The sequence below is a fragment of the Ctenopharyngodon idella genome, chromosome 19 (genome assembly GCF_019924925.1).
Source record: "Ctenopharyngodon idella isolate HZGC_01 chromosome 19, HZGC01, whole genome shotgun sequence".
In the NCBI taxonomy this organism is placed as follows: domain Eukaryota; kingdom Metazoa; phylum Chordata; class Actinopteri; order Cypriniformes; family Xenocyprididae; genus Ctenopharyngodon; species Ctenopharyngodon idella.
This window is the reverse complement of record NC_067238.1, coordinates 6,522,487-6,543,338: the sequence shown is the minus strand read 5'-3', so window position 1 is coordinate 6,543,338 and position 20,852 is coordinate 6,522,487. Positions and strand designations below refer to the sequence as shown.

The following is a 20,852-nucleotide window of genomic DNA, read 5'->3' as shown; positions in this document are numbered from 1 at the left end:
TGGTGATGTGCCTTAATATGTAATATATGGTAGCATGATGTAGCAAAACCTGAAATTAACATTGATATCGAGCCCTTGCTTCTGTTTTGTGTTACTTGACATTATCCATGTTCCTTGCTATATGTGTAATTGTTTTTGTTTAATAAACTGATTGGATCCAATTGCCCTCGCCTCTAAGAATCTCTATGTTACAGACATAACGACTTATTCCAATTATAGAATTTGTTTAAAGTATGTATATTTTTGAAAAACACTAAAATTATCAATATGTGCCTTACGTTTAAAATAAAAGTCTTTAATGGAACATATTTGGTATAGTGGTTAAAATCAGCGCAAAAAAGAAAATCAAAATTTTCATCTTCATGAAGAAACTTGGTCAAACGAATCCTGTGTTTTTTCTGCCATGCGTAAGGAAGATTTTCTTCCGTTTTAACATAACATTCAACAGAAGGTTCAGGAGCTTGTGGAGTAGCCATTGTAGCTTTGCAGACTGTTCCCTAAAGCTTATTCAGTAGGTAGGGCCTGTAGATTTTAACTAGAGAGAATGTGAACACCCGCTGTGTAACCTCTAACCCCTGGAGGGTAAACGTCTATATAGCGTTTGAAGTCATTTTAAATGTTTTACAAGATAAAATATTTCAGAGTTCCTTGTGCTATATTCAATATCCACATATCGCCCCAAAAATCTATTTCAGTGCTATTTAAAAACTAGGATAGTATAATAAAATAATGTAAAGATCTCAAGTGAAGACGATGATTTAAACTAATATTTTATTAAATCAAGCAAATGCTACGAATAAAGAGATGCCGAGAATACCTAAAGTTCACTAACATTACAGCATATTCAAGGAAATAGTTTTTTTTTTCAAAGTTGTTTTGCAAAGTGTAAGGAAAGCAGACACACACACACACACACACACAAATATTACAATCACACAGCAATACATTGAAAATGTTGATATTAAAAATTGGTAAACAATTTCAAAAGCAGTGTGTTTCAGGAAAAGTGCAAACAAATCAAAGAAAACACAAATGTCTCCAAACTGTTACATCTATATATTCGGTCTGGTTTCAGAGTCAGATGACCACTGGGGAAGACCTTGTGACTTGTGTGAAGTTTGATGAGTCCAAGAACCCTAGCACTGTTAAACATGCGGTACAATAACAATGTTCAATAGAAACTAGAATCCAGCTGACTGAGACTGAGATTGTTTCACATATAAAATGTAAATTATCTCTGTAAAAACAGTTCACTTGCATTTGCTAGTTATAACTATTGACATTTACAATATGTTAAAACATTTTAGTATTCTGCTGATGAGGACAAAAACTGCCTATCACATGTTTTCATAAAAAGAATAAGAAATTATATAGACATAGAACACAACATCTGTTTTCTGGATCAGTTCTAAAGGACAGACACCAAAAAAAAAAAAAAAAAAACACTGGTGTCAAAGTATTGGTGTTGACAGAATATTAAAAAAATAAAAATAAATTAAAAAAAAGGCATGAATCATCCCACTTTTCACTTAAAAGTACTACTTATCAACTGTAATTAATTTACTTAACTGTTGTTTAAAGACAAGCACAAAAGAACTGTGTCTATGACTGTGCCGTGAAATGCATAGCTTTAAGTGTAACAGCTGTAACTTTTCATGTTGATGCATTATGTGTCTTGTGACCGCTTCATAGACAGACCAGAAAGATGGCCTAAAAGAACATTACACTTTTAGTTTAAACACTCATGTAGTAGGAGTATCATTTGTTCATGTTTTAATTATGCCCTGCGAGTAGCTGCATGTTTGACCAAACTCAGAGAGCAGTCTTTATCTAAAACTGTACATACATACAAACTAATAAAAATTGTAAACAGTGTCATCTGCTAGTGGAAAAAAAATGTCATTTACAAATTACAATCTTTTGCAATAGATCAGAAGAGAGGATTTCTGTAATATGTTTACATTATAGCTAAATGTATCTTATATGTCGTACACACATACGTACACAATTTTACTATAAATACATGTATAATGATTGTTTAAATTTCTTCTTTAAAAGGGTATGCAATGTTATAGTTCTCAAAATGAGCTTGCATTACAACAGCGTGGTATAGACTCTAACAAAACTGTATACTATAATACACATATTCTTTAACGTCATGCTGTGATGTTGAAAGAAATGATTCATTAAACAATTGGTTTTGTCAAAAGTTCAGTCATACATCTAAAAATATGTTAAAATGAATGGTCTGTGTTCATCACACATGTGATGATTTGCAAAAACCTACACTGAAAGCAACCAGAGAGGAGTATTCGGCTAAAAACATATACAGACCGACAAATAAAAATGCTACCAGTGATCTTGATAGTCTTTATAATGTGACTAAGACTAATGAAGAGGGGTAAAAATGCCTATCATAATAGATCAAGAGTGAACTTCTGTATGCAGTATAACATTTTTCTTACATGATGTCACTGCTTTCTTAGTTACTAGGCCTCTTGAATTTAGATGTGAGAATTTATTGTGCTCACATAATTTGTACAAAGATCATGTTTGAGATGTATCTATAGCTTTACTACAGTGTGTAACTTTGATTACCCTCCTCAAACTGAATGAAATCATAGCTTTCAGCTTTCAAAGCTTTACTGAAACCTTTCAAACGGTGTGAATAATGGGTACTAACATACAAATATTGTGTTATACATGTTGAAAGTGTGTATAATACATGTTCACAAGTGAAAATTACCTATTCTTTTCTTTGTTTATTATGAAGCTTCAGCCAGATCCTTGTATCACATGATTGAAGCATGTCTGAAACTTTTAAATAAGTCCTATTTCAACACCATGGGAAAATGATTTTTGTCTAATAGTCTGTCAAAAGAAAAAATAATGTGGTTTAGTCATATTTAAAAAACAAACAAACAAACAAACAAAAAACTTCTTTAAAACATTGTGTCAAAAGTATTTGGTTGCCTGATATTCTTGTTTCATCATGTATTAACTTTATATTTATTAGGCTGATAAAAGTAGTATGAACCCTTGTAGAAATAATAAAAGCACATATTATAAAACAATGAATGGCATTGTGTCAGAACAAACGGGTATGAATATATGTTTGTTTTTAACTTTTTATTCATACTTTAAAGCAAGATTATCTTTATTATCTAAATGTAATAGAGTATTTGATTTTTGGTAAAACTATCTTACATATGTAGTGTTTACACGCATTTTCATGAGCCTTTTGGCTATCCTTAATGGTTTCATTGTGTGAGGAACTGTGTAATATCTAATTGTTAAAAACACTGCAGCAAAAAATATTTTGGCATTATTCTTTTGTTTTATATTTACTAGGAATTGAAACTATAGAAATAAGAAATCATATAGATCTATGAGACTTGCGCCAACTAAAAGTTTAAAGTTTAAATGTGTGGTTTTTAAAACACAAAGAAACATATTTAACAGATAAACTAGGTTTTAACAGCAAGGACATTTTCTACCGCAGGGTCTGATGCGGACATGCTTGAAATGGATTTGGCCTAATCTTTGGTTTTTAAGGGAAATTAAACAATCTCAGGGGACCGACTGACCCTGTGGAGTCGCATCTTCTGAAAGACCCTGGCATGTGTGGATCCACTCAGTTGAAAAATGTTGTTTGTAGGGTCACTTTAAATCATTGGGGGGTCAAAGGGCATCCTTCCTGTTAGTGTCATCAGTGTGACACACAGACATTTTTAAAAATTGTACATATATTTTTGAGTAGATAAACTGATATTATATATTTTTGTATATTTTCAGTGAAGGGTATGTTTCCACAGTGACAAATGCCAACTTGTGCCATTCTAGATCATAGATAGCACAGAATGTCAGATGCAGAGTTCAGGCACAGCAAAACAGTATGACAACATATGACCACTTTTTTATTTGAAGTTTAAAGTAATATCATGCTTTGAAATAAGATGAGTAAAATTAAATATTCACTCAAGATACATTTTTTTTCATGGGGGCAACACAGAGGAACATCTGATCTCTCTCTCTCTCTCTCTCTCTCTCTCTCTCTCTCTCTCTCTCTGAAAACGTGTGATTTTCTTAAAGATACGACTTAAACTAAACAAGAGAAATGTTGAGCCCTCGTTCTGAGTTTCGTGCAAGTTGTGAGGCTTCAAACACACAGACACCTTCACATTTGGATTTAAAAAAAAAAAATCAAATTAAATATTTGAAGTTTATTTTAAAACATACAGATTTCTTAAAACATTGTGTGTCTCATGGGCAAAAATGTTGCTTGAATCTTTTTTTGTATTATTGAGATCTGAGATGGCTAAGTACAAGTTTTTGCTTTAAACTTTGAAACACGGAATACTTATATACATACATATAAATAATACTTTAGGTTAAATTCAGGCAAAATCATTTCTCCCGTAGGGCATCAGATATTATCCCGATACAGTAGACTTCTAAGAAGAATATTTTAATTTAATTAAAACTTTAAAGAATGGATTTAAACAACCTTGTAATTTTAAAAGATCATATTTAAGATTGTGCTTTGAAATAAATTTAATACAGAAACATTCACTCTGGAAAGGAGTTAGTGGTCTTAACATATGCTGTGACAGAAGCTCAACTGTCTGACTCCACCCTCCCATCTCTCATTCACACTAGAGTTTATTCCTAGGAGGATCTATTTGCTTTTTATCAACAACTACTTCTTCAGCTCTCTGAAAATGTAAGGTATTATCATATTTATAATTATTCGTTTATTTATTTAGCTAAAACTAAACTATGTTTAATTTGTTTAAATATTTTTTAGCATCATGTTTGATGTTACACCTTTATTTAGATTCATTTCATTTAAAATAGAGATAAGTTCCTTTTACAGAACCAGCCTGAGACGTCACAGGCTCTCTTTCTGAAAATGTGTGGTGACTTTTCTTAAGGAATTATTGAAAATGTTACACAATGTGTGAGACCCCAACATTTTACACATACACTGATAAATAAAAATTATACTTTAGGTTTCAAGTCAGATAATCAGTCTTCTAGAAAAATTTGACTTAAGACTTTTTAAAAGATGTGATTTAAACTTTTAAATGTATGCTTTGAAATAAAAGTTAGCACGGACAAAACAATGTTTCATCCACCCCCTCTGTCTCAGTTTTCACAGCACGGATGCATGAACTCACTTGGAGAGAGATTTTTAGACTTCATTGCATTCTGCTATTCATGTTAAGGACATCAAAAAAGTAAGGAGTGCTTTTTCCCCCTGCTCTCCGAAAAATATGTGTTGTTTTATAAAGAAATGTTTAATACTGTTTTAGAAGCACACTTAATTTTATACATTTTATTTATAAACTTTTAAAAAGAAGTGAATGTTTTTCAATTAACTTTTTGAATTGAAACAAAATCTATCCCATGTGCAAAACAACTTTTTTTTAAATTATACTAATCAACTGTTTGAATTACTGTGATGTAGGAGTTTAGGGATAAGTGATAGAAAAATAGTCATGTCTATGGAAGGACTCCACAGAACATGTCTGGACATATCCACAAAAACCTCTTATGCTTTCACAAAGTTAAAATGAATATTCATCTACTTGATGAACCTCATTTTCTGTGTTTTATATTTCATAAGCATTTTTAAATCAATTTCATTCGAACATCATTGCACTAGGAAATCTTTTCCTGGCTTTATTGTTTTTTTTATTTTTTTATTTAGCTAAAACTATAATTAAATGTTCTCAGTAAATTTAGTAACTGTTTGTAATTCTGTGTATCATAATTTTATCACCAACTTCCTTAAAAGAACAGAATGATTGAAATGTATCTGCACATGTGTGTGATCTATTTCATAAAATATACCATGTTTATTCTTTTGTTCCGACTGTTTCTAGTCTCTTATTACATCTCGTCTGCACAGACAGAGAGATGAGAGCATCATAAAATGATCACTAGCCAGCCGGAATGCGGATGCCATCACATCACACCCTCAAATATGGCGTGTCAGAGTTCAAAAATGACCCTCAACCCTTAAAATCATCTGTCTGCCATTTGATCACCCAGAAGAAGTCCAGAGGTTCACAGGGCAACATCGCTATTCAAAATATGTGGTCAAAGGTCATTTCGGTCCCTGGAGGATCACCAACAATGCCGAAGGTCATTGGGGTGATACTACGGTCAACCATGGGAGGGGGATGGGGAAACTTCGTGGGTGGCCCGTGGAGGAGGGGAACGACGTGGGTGGCCCCAGAGGTCACGGGGTTCAGAAAGGTCAAAGGTCACGATCCATCATTTTTGACAGGGGGTGCAGGGTATAACTACTCATATGTCGTACCTTAGATATATTTTTAAGATGGAAGAATGCGGTTTTACAGATGCTAGAAATGTGGCTTTCAAATTAAAGTTTGGTATCAAAGAGCACACCCAGGTTCCTAACTGACGACGAAGACTTAACAGAGCAGCCATCAAGTGTTAGACAGTATTCTATGTTATTATGTGCTGAAGTTTTTGGTCCAATAATTAGAATCTGTTTTTTGTTTTTTTTTTCTGAATTTAGTAGTAATAAAATTACTAGTCATCCATTTTTTTATATCAGCTATGCATTCTGTTAATTTTTTGAATTGGTAAGTTTCGTCAGGGCATGAAGAAATATAGAGCTGAGTATCATCAGCGTAACAGTGCAAACTAACGCCATGCTTCCTAATGATATCTCCCAAGGGTAGCATGTACAGAGTGAAAAGCAACGGTCCTAGTACTGAACTGTGCGGTACTCCATATTGAACTTGTGATAGATATGACATCTCTTTGTTTACTACTACGAACTGATAACGGTCAGATAAGTATGATTTGAACCATGCCAATGCAATTCCACTAATGCCAACATAATTTTCAAGTCTATTCAAAAGAACATTGTGGTCGATAGTATCAAAAGCAGCACTGAGATCTAGTAACACTAATAGAGAGATACAACCACGATCTGATGATAAGAGCAAATCATTTGTAACTCTAATGAGAGCAGTCTCAGTACTATGGTATGGTCTAAAACCTGACTGGAAATCCTCACAGATACCATTTCTTTCCAAGAAGGAACATAGTTGCGATGATACTGCCTTTTGTAGTATTTTTGGCAGAAAAGGTAGATTCGAGATCAGCCTGTAATTGACTAATTCTCTATGATCAATATGATTGTGGTTTTTTAATAAGAGGTTTAATAATAGCCAGCTTGAAAAATAAGCAGATCTAACAGTTTTTAAGGCCTTCCAGCTGTGCTCCATTTTTCTGGCTGCTTTTTTAAGGGCCCGAGTGTGCTCGTGAGCACTCCAAGGAACAGGAAGGGGGCCAATCTCCGATTGGCGAAGTCGAACATCATTAGTGCCGATGTGAATAATAATCTTAGGGTATTTCCGATTAGCATTAGCCAGCACTTTTAAATTTGCTTTGATGTCAGGCGCTCGGCTCCCGGCAAACGTGACTATGGTTGCTAGTGTCTCCATTTCCACGTTCCGTGTAATAGAATCGTCAATAACTAGGGCACTTTCAACAGGATTCTCAGTTGGTGCGTCACTGAGTGGAGAGAACCTGTTTGATGTTCTAATCGGAACGGAACAGCAGTGTTTCTCGCGACTATGCTGTCTCACGGTCACCCAATTGCTTTGCTGCGCACGTTCTACAGCCAGAATCGAACAATGTAGAGTTCACTAAGCTAGTCGCATTCAAAACAGTATCTAAAGCCCTTGCATTCTTACTATCCTCAATTAAAGTTTGGATGTGTGTCTCTAATTCTGAGATTTTCTCTGTCAGCCTGACTATCTCCCTGCATTTATGACATGTGAATCCCTCACCGCTGACAGAGAGAGCTATACTATGCATATGACAGGCAGTGCAAGTAACAACAAAAGGAGAGGATGACATGACTCACCGTGTTTGTAGACTAATCCGACTTAACACAGTTTGGTGGACTCGTAGAAAAAGGAGCGTGCGAGAGAAAAGGACGGTGGGCACGGATGACAAGCTAACAAGCTTAATGTGATAGGCAATATTAGACAGAATCAGATATATGGTGATGATAAAATAGACAACAAACAATGATAATAAATAGATTCAAAGCAAACAAACAAAGCTATACGGAGCTACAGACGCAAACTATTCAGCAGCGAGGCAGACAGGCAAATTACCCACCATAAATTTAACATCTGCACTGGAAAAAATATTTAGCACTGCCTTTTATGCTTAACTTAAACAAGAAAAAAAAAAAAAAATCATTCTCAAATATGAAATAAATGTAATAGAAAGCATTAAATTGAACTTTCTCATGCATGTCAACATAATGTTACAACACTAATGTTACATTTTAAAACAAATTATAAGTAAACTATTTGTGCTTCTTGAAAATTATTGCTTAACTTATAATTATACCTTATAATTCCAAGAGAAAAGTGATTTTAGAATTAGAAGGTTCTATCTGCATTTGACCCGTTCCAAAAATCCCCATTTACAAATTTGAGAGGATTTGATCGGATTTTGATCGTTCAAGCGCATCACTTTTTTAATTCCCCATGAGCCCTCTGCCTGTGTCCACTGGTTTAACACTTGACACCTCCGGTGAGTAAGTCTCCCCTTTCTCTGTGATTGTGTTTTGTGTGTTTTCCTCACCGGGCTTGGCTAACATGTGTGGAGTGGTATCACTTCTCTGTTCCCCACGACCCCTCTGCCCATGCCCATTCCTGGGTCTCTCGGTATGCTTGAATTTGTGGGTTATGACAGATCTGGCCATTGTACCCCTCTGGGCTTGGCTAACATGGTGTTGTTTTGTGTGGCTCTGTTTTGTGAACACTGCTCATCTCGAATTGTGTGTAAGGGTGGACCGCCTACAGGGGTTCAGGCTGTAGGGTTGCTGAATGACTTAAGAAACATTATCAGCAAGATGCTAGAAAACTATACATTTCTTGTCTATTACCACCTACTGCAACCTATACCAACGACGGAAATAAGTGCAGTTATAATAGCAAAATATGTGGGAGAGCGTTGCTATAGTGTGACAATATTGTATATCCTTGCCACTGTCGTCTTTGGCTTGCTTAGTTGGGGACACTTGACATTTGACATTTGATATTCAACAGTGCTTTGCATCTGCCTGCATTGACACCATTTTCTTTAAGAGCTGCTTTGCAGCCAAAATTATATACCAGTTATCACTGTAAAGCTGCTTTGACACAATCTGCATTGTAAAAAGCGCTATATAAATAAAGGTGAGTTGACTTGACTATTGCAATAAGGAGCACATTAATGTTAATACTAAATCAAAACTAGTTAGCACATCATTTGTAATAGAAAGAGTTTAATGACAATATCTGATTATGATTACACTTAAAATAGTTACAAAATAGATGTATGAGATGATAAAATCATATACCATTAATTGTACCCAGCATTTATGTAAAAAGTTACCTGAGAGAGTTAGAGAGAGAGTGAAAAAGAAAGACAGACAGAGGGGGGGAGGGGGGGGGGGGGGGGGGAGGGGGGTGGGGGGGGGGGGAATAAAGAGGGCCAGAGAGTGCCCATGAGAGGCCAAGAATAAAAGAAAGAGACCAGGAGAAAGAGGCAGAGAGTAAAAAGAGACAGAGCAATAGTTAAAATCTTCTTTTATCCCTTCCTTGACCATGTGATTGAAACTCAAATGTGAGACATTCAAACTGACCAGAAGATTAAAACTTCCCCCACTGTACTAAAGGTGTGACAATTCGTAGACCCCCAATGTACACATCTTGGCCTACAGGCCTTGATCATTATCAACACCTCTTTGCCTTTCAAATGGCACTTGTAGCAAGAGAGAGGGGGTTGAAACAGTAAAGCAAATGTCTTTGTTCATTTTAAAATATCTTTGGATATTTTTAACCTTACAAATCCCCTCTTGGCACTGTTGGCCACACTCATGGAGTCCAAAGGTGGCACAGTCCATGAAGACATGCTTTCTGTTGTGTGTAGATGTCAACTTCAGACTTCTTGTCCAGACTTGTTTCAATAGCAGTTTGTCAGTCTTCAGTCTTTGTTCTCATTTCAGCCCTGCATGGGAAGGCTCCATCAAATAGTGTTGCACCATTCATAGATAAGCAAATCATCCATCAAACACTTCACGCCTCCACAAGAATCAGGCACTGATGATGGTAGAACTCAGTTGTCCCTCTTTTGAGACAAGACACAGGATTTGAACTTTGGCAGCAGGGGTCCTGTAATTTAAAAGAACATATAGCACAACAAACAGCAAAAGCATACATACGGCATTTGTCAATGGTCAGAGGTTTGATGTGGCCAGATTAAATTTGTCTCTGGCAATAAGCCCCTAAATCGTTTTACTTGATAAAGTGGTTAAGGCGAGAATAAAAGAAGATCTTACAAGCTCAACCTAACGGAGTACGAAGTTCAACCTAACAGATAGACCATACTGTAGGCACATAATCATGGAGGCCGGAAAGGGGCCTACAACATGAATAAAGTTCTGCATAGAGAACTACATATCACACCAGTATACTCAGTCACATAGTGGCAGTCCAAGGGCAGCCTGACAAGGCCGCACACCTGAACGTCTAACCACATGACTTCAGTAACAGCGGATAAGACTGTGAGTGCCCACATAACAGTCCATCCAACACAATCCAATGAGTAGTGCACTCGGTAAAAGAACCTTTTACTCTTTAAAGCAAGAGGAGTACAACATACACCATCATGCGCTAAGGAAGGCCCTGAACACGGGGCCTATAACCTCAGTCGGACATGTGGCATCAGCCCGTGGCAGTGTTTTCAAGCTCCAGGCGGGATAAATAACCGAACTGCAAAGGAGGTTAATGAGTCACCTGGGGCCCTGGCCAGCCAGCAGCATATTCATTCCTCTACTCTTCTTAGTAAGAGGAATATATTACAACATACACCAGCATGTTCCCAAAGGAGGCCCAGAAGGCCTACCTGTCACACGCGGCGCCAGCTAGTGGCCACTAAAGTTCTAGGAGCAAAAATAGAACCAAGTTACTAACGAGGTAACTACTTAGCTCAACTAGAGCTAAAGGAGAGACCATGCTTAAGGAAGCAAATGCAGAAAAACCAAACAGAGTGGTTTAACACAAGAACTCACCCTGAGAGGCAAGCCACTCAGAAATGTACTCCGTAAAAGCACCTTTTACTCTCAAATTGAGAGGAGTACACAACCGAACTCCAACATGATACACAGGAGGCCTATAAGGCCTATGACTTGTAAACACGTTGCGTCAGCTAGTGGCAATCACGACCCATCCATGGTGATGAGTCACATAGAAACCAACACAAAACTGTGCCAACATGCAATCTGAAATGAGGCCTTGGTGGGGTACTCCAATAGCACATGGCATCAGCCAGTGGTAGTTTCATGACCGAACCAGCCAGCAGGCCAAGTACTCAGTAAAACCACCTTAACTCTAAAACAAGAGGAGTACACACTCCGCCGCAGTACTCTACGAGAGGCCTGACCTAGGGCCTACTCTTACAGAGGTGGACCACACAAACTGTGCCAACATGTAATCTGAAAAAGGAGGCCTGGCGGGGCCTACTACTTTTAGCAACACGTAGCGCCAGCTAGTGGTCTTAAAAGCGAACCAAGCTCAAAGGGGACCAGCTGTAGACTGAAACAAACAGTTGTGGGTAACTAGCTTAACACAACCTGAGCTAAGTCATACATGTACCATAACTCACATAATTACAGGGTACAATGAAATGCTAACATGGTCTAAGGGAGGCCTACAAGGCCTACGACCTCAAACGGACACGAGCATAAACCTGTGGCAGTGCTAACGTACTTGAGCAAAACTCATGACCATACACCAACAGCGCCCGTAAACACAAGCTGCAACTAGAAGGAGGCTAAACAACAAAGAGCCAACAACTTCTACAGTTATATGTAATATAGCTGCTGTGGCAATGATCACATAGTGGGAGCTAACAGAGATCAAACTAAAAGTACGACTCTCTACACTCAACCTGAGTGTGCAATCCAACAGGTGATGCACTCAGTGAAACACATAAACCCTAGCCGGGGAGTACAAAAAACACTACGTCCTTAAATAGAGGCTAACAACAGCCTACTATTATAAGAACAGGTGCTAACTTGTGGCAGCACTAGAGTAAAGCTCACATACATGTAGGGCAAAAGCTTAGAACCCAAAGGAATGCTTTGTAAATACATGCCATCCGTTAAAAAGAATAAATGTTCTCACCAAACAGAACTTATAGATCTGTACTGAGCCATAGAGGACAGAAGCTAAAAAGCTAGCACCGTAGCTCAAACTTGAATGAAATTCAAGGGGCTCAGGGGAAACAAAATCATAGCATGATTAAAGTTCTAGAAAGTGGGGCCTAGCACGCACTGCATAAATTTATCTACGCAAAGATAAGTGCCTACCACCTGAGAAACAGCACCAGGGAGGCTAATAACAGCCTGCTACCTTAGCTGTTAACCTCAGCCATTGCACCTACATAAACAAGGGGAAAAATGGGCATACGGCCTAACAACTCCCTCAGGAGGAGGCCAGAACTAGGAACTATACAACCTAACAAGGGATAGTAATACAAAGGGTGGTTTATAACAATAAACACCTAACCTAGTCCTAGCCTGGGCCGCTAAGCTGTGCAACGCCTGGGCTTCACCTCTGAAACTCCATAGATAAGAGGAAATAAAGTGAAGCTCAACAAGCAAACAATGTCAGGCAGCCAATTAAGGCTGACCTAAACATAGATACTAACTGAAGTGACGAGGGCTAACTTAAACTACTCTAGCAAACAGCAGATGAGAAGCTATTCTAAACAACAGGTGGCTAAGAGGCGGCCATTTTGTGACCTGCACAATATATCGTTCTAGCCAACCTATCAAACTTCAGTTTGCCCAGAAACCCCGCTTATTTTTTTCCGATTACATACTCAGGAAAAACTATACAGGAACACAAGGTCAACATATTTAGACATAAATATAGACCCAGCTCACTTTCCTGCGGCTTGAAGGCCAAAGACTCCTCTTTCCCTTTTCTTTAACAAGGAAGGATGGAATCTAGGGTTCTTTAAAGGCTAAAAGAGCCTTTTCCACTATCAAGCCAGAAGGCGGGCCTTTAGAAAAATATTATCAAAGGCCCAGCCGTCAGCCTGACTGTTAAAGAGTATGAGTATGTTAAATGAAACCAAAAACCCCAGGAGGCAGAGGAAGAAGGGGCGAGGGCAGATGAAAAGTCGCCCTCGCAACGAGAGGGAATCGATTACCGATGCTACTGCCGTATGCGATCGATCACCTCCCTTAAAACCTGCTTCCTCCTCGAGTCCAGCCGTCTCTGTGCCTTGCTCCAAAAAGGAGGAGGCGCCCGAGCAACCATACTGGACCTCTGGCCCTGTCTCTGAGCCTCAGCTCGAGACGGACCGGCCTCCTGGCTATCTACATGCTCAAAAAAAACTATACAGGAAAAACAAGGTTGTCATATTTTAAAACATAAAATATAAACCCAGCTTACCTTCCTGCGACTCGAAGACCGAAGATTCCTCATATTCCTTTTTCTCTACATGAAAGGATAGAATCTAGGGTTTTTTTAAGCCTAAAAGGTCCTCTCACTATCAAACCGGAAAAGCGGGCTGTCAGAAAATAATCACTATGGGCCCAGCCATCAGTCTGACCATAAGAAGCATCTGAGCATGATATATGTTTATAAAATATATATATATGTATATATAATATATATATATATATATATATATATATATATATATATATATATATATATATAGGAGGTGGAAGAAGAGGAGGAGAGGGTAGATGTAAATCGCCCTTTTCAGCTGGGGGATCGATTACAAACGCAGCGGTGTTTACAATCGATCACCCATCTCACTCTCGCTTCTTCCCCCTCCCGTCTGTCTGGGCTCAGATACAAATCTGAACGGCTAGGGGTTTTTCCATGCCCTCCCGATCTCAAACATTTAGATCAGGAAGAAATGGAAAAGCTTATGGGAGCTGCAGAGCTTATGGACAGAAAGGAACCGCTCGTCGAGCCGTCCGCGTGCGGCCCCTTTCTTAACGCGGCCTTGTGGCAGCCGCAGCCTGCCAGAAGCGCGTCCCACAAACACCAGCAGCTCCACATATACAGCAGCCAGAAGAGCGCTCGCTGCCGGATGCGATGACGTCAAACACGGACGTCATCGTCATCCAACAACTCATCCTCGTCAGCCCCGGGGGAGCTGAGAGAGAATACAACTCTCTCAAACTTCCCAACGAGCTCACCTGCAAGCCCCATGATTGCAGCCGCCGTTTTGCCTCAGCACAAACGGGGCCAAAATCACCAGGCGCAGATGCGGACACTTCCTCCCTCGAGAAGAGTGCCAAAAGAGAACGGAGCGTCCCAATAGGGAGACGCTCACAGTAAATAACAGAAAACACACAGACAGCGCCCTCAAGCACTGTCTATGCGTGCTCCTCTCCCAGACAGAATACGCCCAGAAATGTGTATATCAAGTGTCAGAACCTAGGACACGGATGAACACACTCTCTTGAAACGTTTGTAAGGCATAATTAGATTTCCTTACCGGATTCGATACAATCGAGATCAGACAGAACAGTCCCAAAAGACGAAAAGATACGGACTGATTCTCTAGGCGATCCTTTTATACTTCCGGGTCACGCTATGATGACGTCATAGGCTGTCGCCGGCCAATAGGATTGTAGTGGTTTGATTCTCTGGCTTTTTAGACATCTGTTCACGTGTGACGTTCCCCAATGCGGTAAAACGCAGCGTTGAAGTTCCCTTTGAAAGGGAACTAAGTGATTTAGTAAATCCAAAGACAAACACAAAACAAACAATAATTGGATGAAATTCACAGTTACAATACAGTCTAGATTTAAAGACTTAAATAACATTATATGCATACATTTTGTGAGGCATATGTAGATGTAGATTTGACTTCGTGTGTGAAGATGATGATGTGTGTGTAGCTGTGATTATGTATAGATGTAATCATGCTCCAACAAAGGTGAGGAAGTTTTACAATTGTGATGCAAATTTGGTCCTGTTTTTGTAACAGGGAGCCAACTTGAAAATGTGAGTGATCTGTGTTCAAAATCTTTCAACACCAAAGTTTTTGTTAAGGAGCATGATAAAGCGCAAAGTTCAGAGTTACTGAATCCTGCTGTAAGGTAAGCATTTGCATGGTTAATGCATTTGTGAATCACATTGTAGCCACATGGCAGTTATATGCTCCTGTACATGGTTTTACTGCAGCTATATGGAAAATAGCAGAGTTTTCCACTCAGGAGACAAACAAATTCCACATAGTCACACATGCAACTTGAAATTGCTATATAATTCCAGTACTACACTTATTATTCCAACTTACACAAGACACATGGCCTAGAATGCATAGCATCTACAACCTTTAACACGTGTTTCATACAACACTTACAGTAAAGCAATCATGTGTTTTAAAGAATAAACACAGCTAGTCTATGTGTACATGTAGTATCACAAACAACTTTAATGTGTGTTCTATGCGCACAATGTGTTTAGCACAATTACAAATTTGAAAATACAAACAGGATCATGGCAATTTGGATGTTTAACTAGTAAGCATTGCTATTGGGCTGCTAATCCACTAGCAAGTGAAGTTAATAGTTAGAGGCCCTGCATGAACAATCCTGTTAACTCAGAGTTTCTCTTAGAAAATGGTTTCCTATTTTTCTGAAAATAAGGTGGAGGTCTACCCCTACCCAGTGACCAACATTTTTCCTCTGTATGGCCTATTTTCTGACAGGAACTGCAAAACCTCTTTGCCACGGGGTTGTTTGTTGTGTTCTCCTAGAGTTTGAGGATTTTCATGACTCTCTAATACTTGTACACCATGCGTTCTGGTATATGATTCTGCGCTATTACGGTGCTGCATCACCTTAAGAACTGAAATAGGCACACTTTCTTTAGCAGTGGCCTCTGAACAAAACATTCCAAATTCATTAGAGCAAGTCACCTCCTCTAAGAAGTGAACATGCTTTTTAGCCCCATCGCTGTTAAGCGTTTTGGGAGACTTTTGAGCATTTAGCTTAGCCTTGAGATTTGCAATGGTCTCCTTGTGTTTTTTACACTCTTCAGTCAGGGTTAACTGCTCAGCTAGTAAATTATCTAGCCGTGTTTGAAGATCCTAAATCTTTGCCTCTGACCTTTGTGCCTCTGCATTTTTAGAATGCACTTCTTTACATTTAGCATCTATACTTGAAAATAGATGTGTTGTCACATCACGTAGCCTCGTACAACTTATGAAGTTTAAAGCCTCAATTATTTCACCATGTTTTGATTTCTTTTGGTGTTTGTCAATTATGTCCTACCATTTGAGCATTTCATCATCTGAACATTTAATCCCAATATATTGTTTCTTGAGTTTGCACAAGGTAGGCTTAACTTTTTTGCTCCATAAAGCAAACAATACATCACTCTTTTCAGAAATGTTCCCTTTCATCCCTGAGGAGATCTGAATGTTCTCGGATTGTACAGTAACAGGACTATTAAAGCTATTTACAACCTTCTAAATTCTGTTTCATGCAATTCATGCAAATGGAGACTTTTCTTATCATACTATTAAACAATGAAAACAGTCTTACCCATTCTGTGGTCAGAAGGTCAGGTCAGCTTTAATCCATTCACAAGATCAACTGTGAAAAAATGTCCTCATTCTGATGACCGTTCAAAGTAAATTTCAGAAAACTCACTGCAAGGGATCCCGGGTTTCGACATCATCTGTAAGGGTGGACTGCCTACAGGGTTTCAGGCTGTAGGGTTGCCGAATGACTTAAGAAATGTTACCAGCAAGATGGTAGAAAAATACACATTTCTTGTCTATTACCACCCACTGCAACTTATACCAATGACGGAAATAAGTGCAGTTATAATAGCAAAATATGTGGGAGAGCATTGCTATAGTGTGATAATATTGTATTGCAATAAGGAGCACATTATTGTTAATACTAAATCAAAACTAGTTAGCACATCATTTGTAATAGAAAGTTTTATGACAATATCTGATTATGGTTACACTTAAAATAGTTACAAAATAGATGTATGAGATAATAAAATCATATACCATTAATCGTACCCAGCATGTATGTAAAAAGTTACCTTAGAGATAGTTAGAGAGAGAGTGAAAGAGAAAGACAGAGAGAGAGAGAGAGAGAGAGAGAGAAAGAGAAGGGGGGGGGGGGGGTAAAGAGGGCCAGAGAGTGCCCATGAGAGGCCAAGAATAAAAGAGAGAGCCCAGAAAAAGAGGCAGAGAGTAAAAAGAGACAGAGCAATAGTTACAATCTTCTTTTTATCCCTTCCTTGACCATGTGATTGAAACTCAAATGTGAGACATTCAAACTGACCAATCAGAAGATTAAAACTTCCCCCACTGTACTAAAAGTGTGACAATTCTTAGACCCCCGATGTACACACATCTTGGCCTACAGCCCTTGATCACTATCAACACCTCTTTGCCTTTCAAATGGCACTTGTAGCAAGAGAGAGGGGGTTGAAACAGTAAAGCTGTAATGAAGGGTCGGCAGAATGGGGATCCATTTGCAGCTTTATTTAGATTAAACACCAAGGCAGACAGGGGCAAAGGCAAAGACATAAACAGGAACAGGCAATGGTCGAGGCAGGCGGCAGACAAACAGTATCGGGTCGCAGGCGGCAAGCAAACACAGTCCAGTATACAGGCAAGGTTCAGGGCAGGCAGCAGAGAATCACAACGGGTAAACAGTCCAACAGTAACAGAATAAACAGTCCACAAGAAAACGCTCAGAAATGATCACCGGGGCAAATCAAGACTTCGCGGTGTGTGTGTGTGTGTGTGTGTGTGGCTTAAATAGTGTGGGTGTGATGAGGTGCAGGTGTGTGCGTAATCAGTCCCAGGAATGAGGGCCTATGGGAAACGTAGTCCGAATGGGAGCAGTCAATATTCAGGTGATTATTGTGGAGTGTGCATGTGATTGGCAGGGAGGATAATGGGAAATGGAGTCCAGGAACTGACAGGAACAGACGGTGATCGTGACAAAAGCAAATGTCTTTGTTCATTTTAAAATATCTTTGGATATACCATACATGTGTAAGGCAATGTTTTTCGTTATTAATAAACTTGCGGTCACTAGACCGCTACCCCTTTTTATCTCTTGTCTTTTTCTCTTTTTGGTTAATATGGAGCTTTTTCTACACCTCGTCACAACTGCACCAATTGAACTGTTTTTCTTGGCTGGATTTTTCTATATATGAATGGTGTAAAAGCTTTGGAATTGCTCGTCACCCTCGTTATATTCATCGATCACCCAAGTGCTGGTTAATTCAAGACTCCTCTTCTCCATCTTCAATCCCTATGATATGGTCATACAGAATGAAGTGTCACCATAACGACAATAATGTGTCTTGTACTCTCACACCTCTGGCTAGAGATGTGACATACTCCCAGTGCTGTGAAACTCATACGCCTATTAGACATAACTTTGCTCTACTCAACACTCGTTTCCCAGCCAATAAAGGTACACTGCTGAATTACATTATCATTGAAAGAAAGTTGGACATAGTATACTACTCACTGAAACCTGGCAATTACCTAATGACTTTACGGAGCTTAACTTGTTGACTCCTTCTGGATACCATCTGTCTAAACCACGTTTCACTGGCAGAGGAGGTGGCCTGGCAGCTGTGATTAAGAACAACTATAAGACTGTCAACATCGACTTTCATGCTTTTGTTACCTTTGAATGTCTGTCATTTAGAATTGCTGGTCCCAAACCACTCTTGATATTGCTGATCTGCAGACCCCCTAAACTTCATGCAAACTTAACACATCACTTCCGGGGTGCTGCTCTGTGGCGACCTGCAGTAAGTTCACGTGTGTCGTCTGCTTGTGTTTGTGTTTAAGTTTGAATACATTACTATTGTTTTTCTTTCTTCTTATATATATATATATATATATATATATATATATATTTATAAAATATATTTTAATCGTCTGTGGTTGCGGAGTACGTCTTGCAGTTATGGAACTTCATGGGTTGATTGTTGGACTTATCGTTTGGATCTTAAAGGAACACTCCACTTTTTTTGAAAATAGGCTCATTTTCCAACTCCCCTAGAGTTAAACAGTTGAGTTTTACCGTTTTCGAATCCATTCAGCCGATCTCCGGGTCTGGCGGTACCACTTTTAGCATAGCTTAGCATAGTTCATTGAATCTGATTAGACTGTTAGCATCTCGTTAAAAAATTACCAAAGAGTTTCAATATTTTTCCTATTTAAAACTTGACTCTTCTGTAGTTAAATCGTGTACTAAGACCGACGGAAAATGAAAAGTTGTGGTTTTCTAGGCCGATATGGCTAGGAACTATACTTTCATTCCGGCGTAATAATCAAGGAACTTTGCTGCCGTACCATGGCTGCAGCAGGCGCAATGATATTACGCAGCGCCTGTGACCCCTGCTTGCACAGGGAGCGTGCCTTGCAACCATGGAGACATTTGTGAGAGACGCTGCGTAATATCATTGTGCCTGCTGCAGCCATGGTACGGCAGCAAAGTTCCTTGATTATTACGCCGGAATGACAGTATAGTTCCTAGTCATATCGGCCTAGAAAATCGCAACTTTTAATTTAAGTACACAATGTAACTACAGAAGAGTCAAGTTTTAAATAGGAAAAATATTTAAACTCTTTGGTCATTTTTTAACAAAATGCTAACGGTCTAATCAGATTCAATGAACTATGCTAAAAGTGGTACCGCCAGACCCGGAGATCGGCTGAATGGATTCGAAAACGGTAAAGCTCAACTGTTTAACTCTAGGGGAGTTGGAAAATGAGCCTATTTTCAAAAAAAGTGGAGTGTTCCTTTAAGTATCAATTTAATCAACGCACTAAATGCTGAAAACGCCACAGGCGGAGTTGTGCAGTATAGCCGGGAATTCTTGCTTCAGTGCAACAAACATGAGTCCACATCGTATCACAGCATACCAGATTACCTGAAATCTTCACAAAGGGAGGCTATTCAAATTAACTTGCATGAATATAAGAACGCATGTGTGCTGGCAATCATAGAAACGTGGCTAAATGAGAACATTACGGCGAGTGAGGTTGAACCAACTGGCTTCACAGCATATCGAACGGATCGAAACTGGTGATAAGGGAATCTCTCTGCTCTCCTGATATTGAACTACTGAGTGTTTCACTCAGACCATTTTACCTTCCCCGGGAGTTTCCACAGTTGTTTTTCACCATGGTTTATATACATCCTTAAGCAAATCCAGCTAAAGTCACGTACGTTTTATATCATCTTGTACAAAGGCTTGATACTTTGTCCCCTGATGCTCCTAAATTTATTTTAGGAGATTTTAATAACTATTCCCTAAAAAACTGTTTGGGGACTTATTATCAGTATGTGAATTGTTGCACTAGGAAAAATAAGACACTGGACAAGTGTTATGGCAACGTTAAGGGTGCCTTTTCTGCCTCCACGTTGCCACCATTGGGAGGATCTGACAATAATCTTGTTAATCTTCAACCTAAATATCAAAGACTTCTTGAAAGGGAAAAACCTCAGGTTAAGACTATTAAGATTTAGAATGAAGAGAGTATTAAGTTGCCTTCAGGGTTGTTTTGAATGTACTTTGTGGGACACCTTTGACTCCCCAGACCTAGATACTCATACAGTGGTCTCAGATTATATCAATTTTTGTGTGGAGTCAGTTATACCCACAAAAAAGTATAAAATATATCCTAATAACAAACCATGGGTATCAAAGAAATTAAAACAACTATTAATTATTAAGAAAATAGTTAATTATAATAATGATGTTTTT

At 38.7% G+C, this 20,852-nt stretch overlaps 1 protein-coding gene across 10 annotated transcripts in view; it reads left to right on the top strand.

The window, feature by feature from the left end:
• Positions 1–20,852, top strand: part of LOC127501072 (oxysterol-binding protein-related protein 7-like) — a 198,859-nt gene that overhangs the window by 149,095 nt on the left and 28,912 nt on the right. The window lies entirely within an intron of this gene.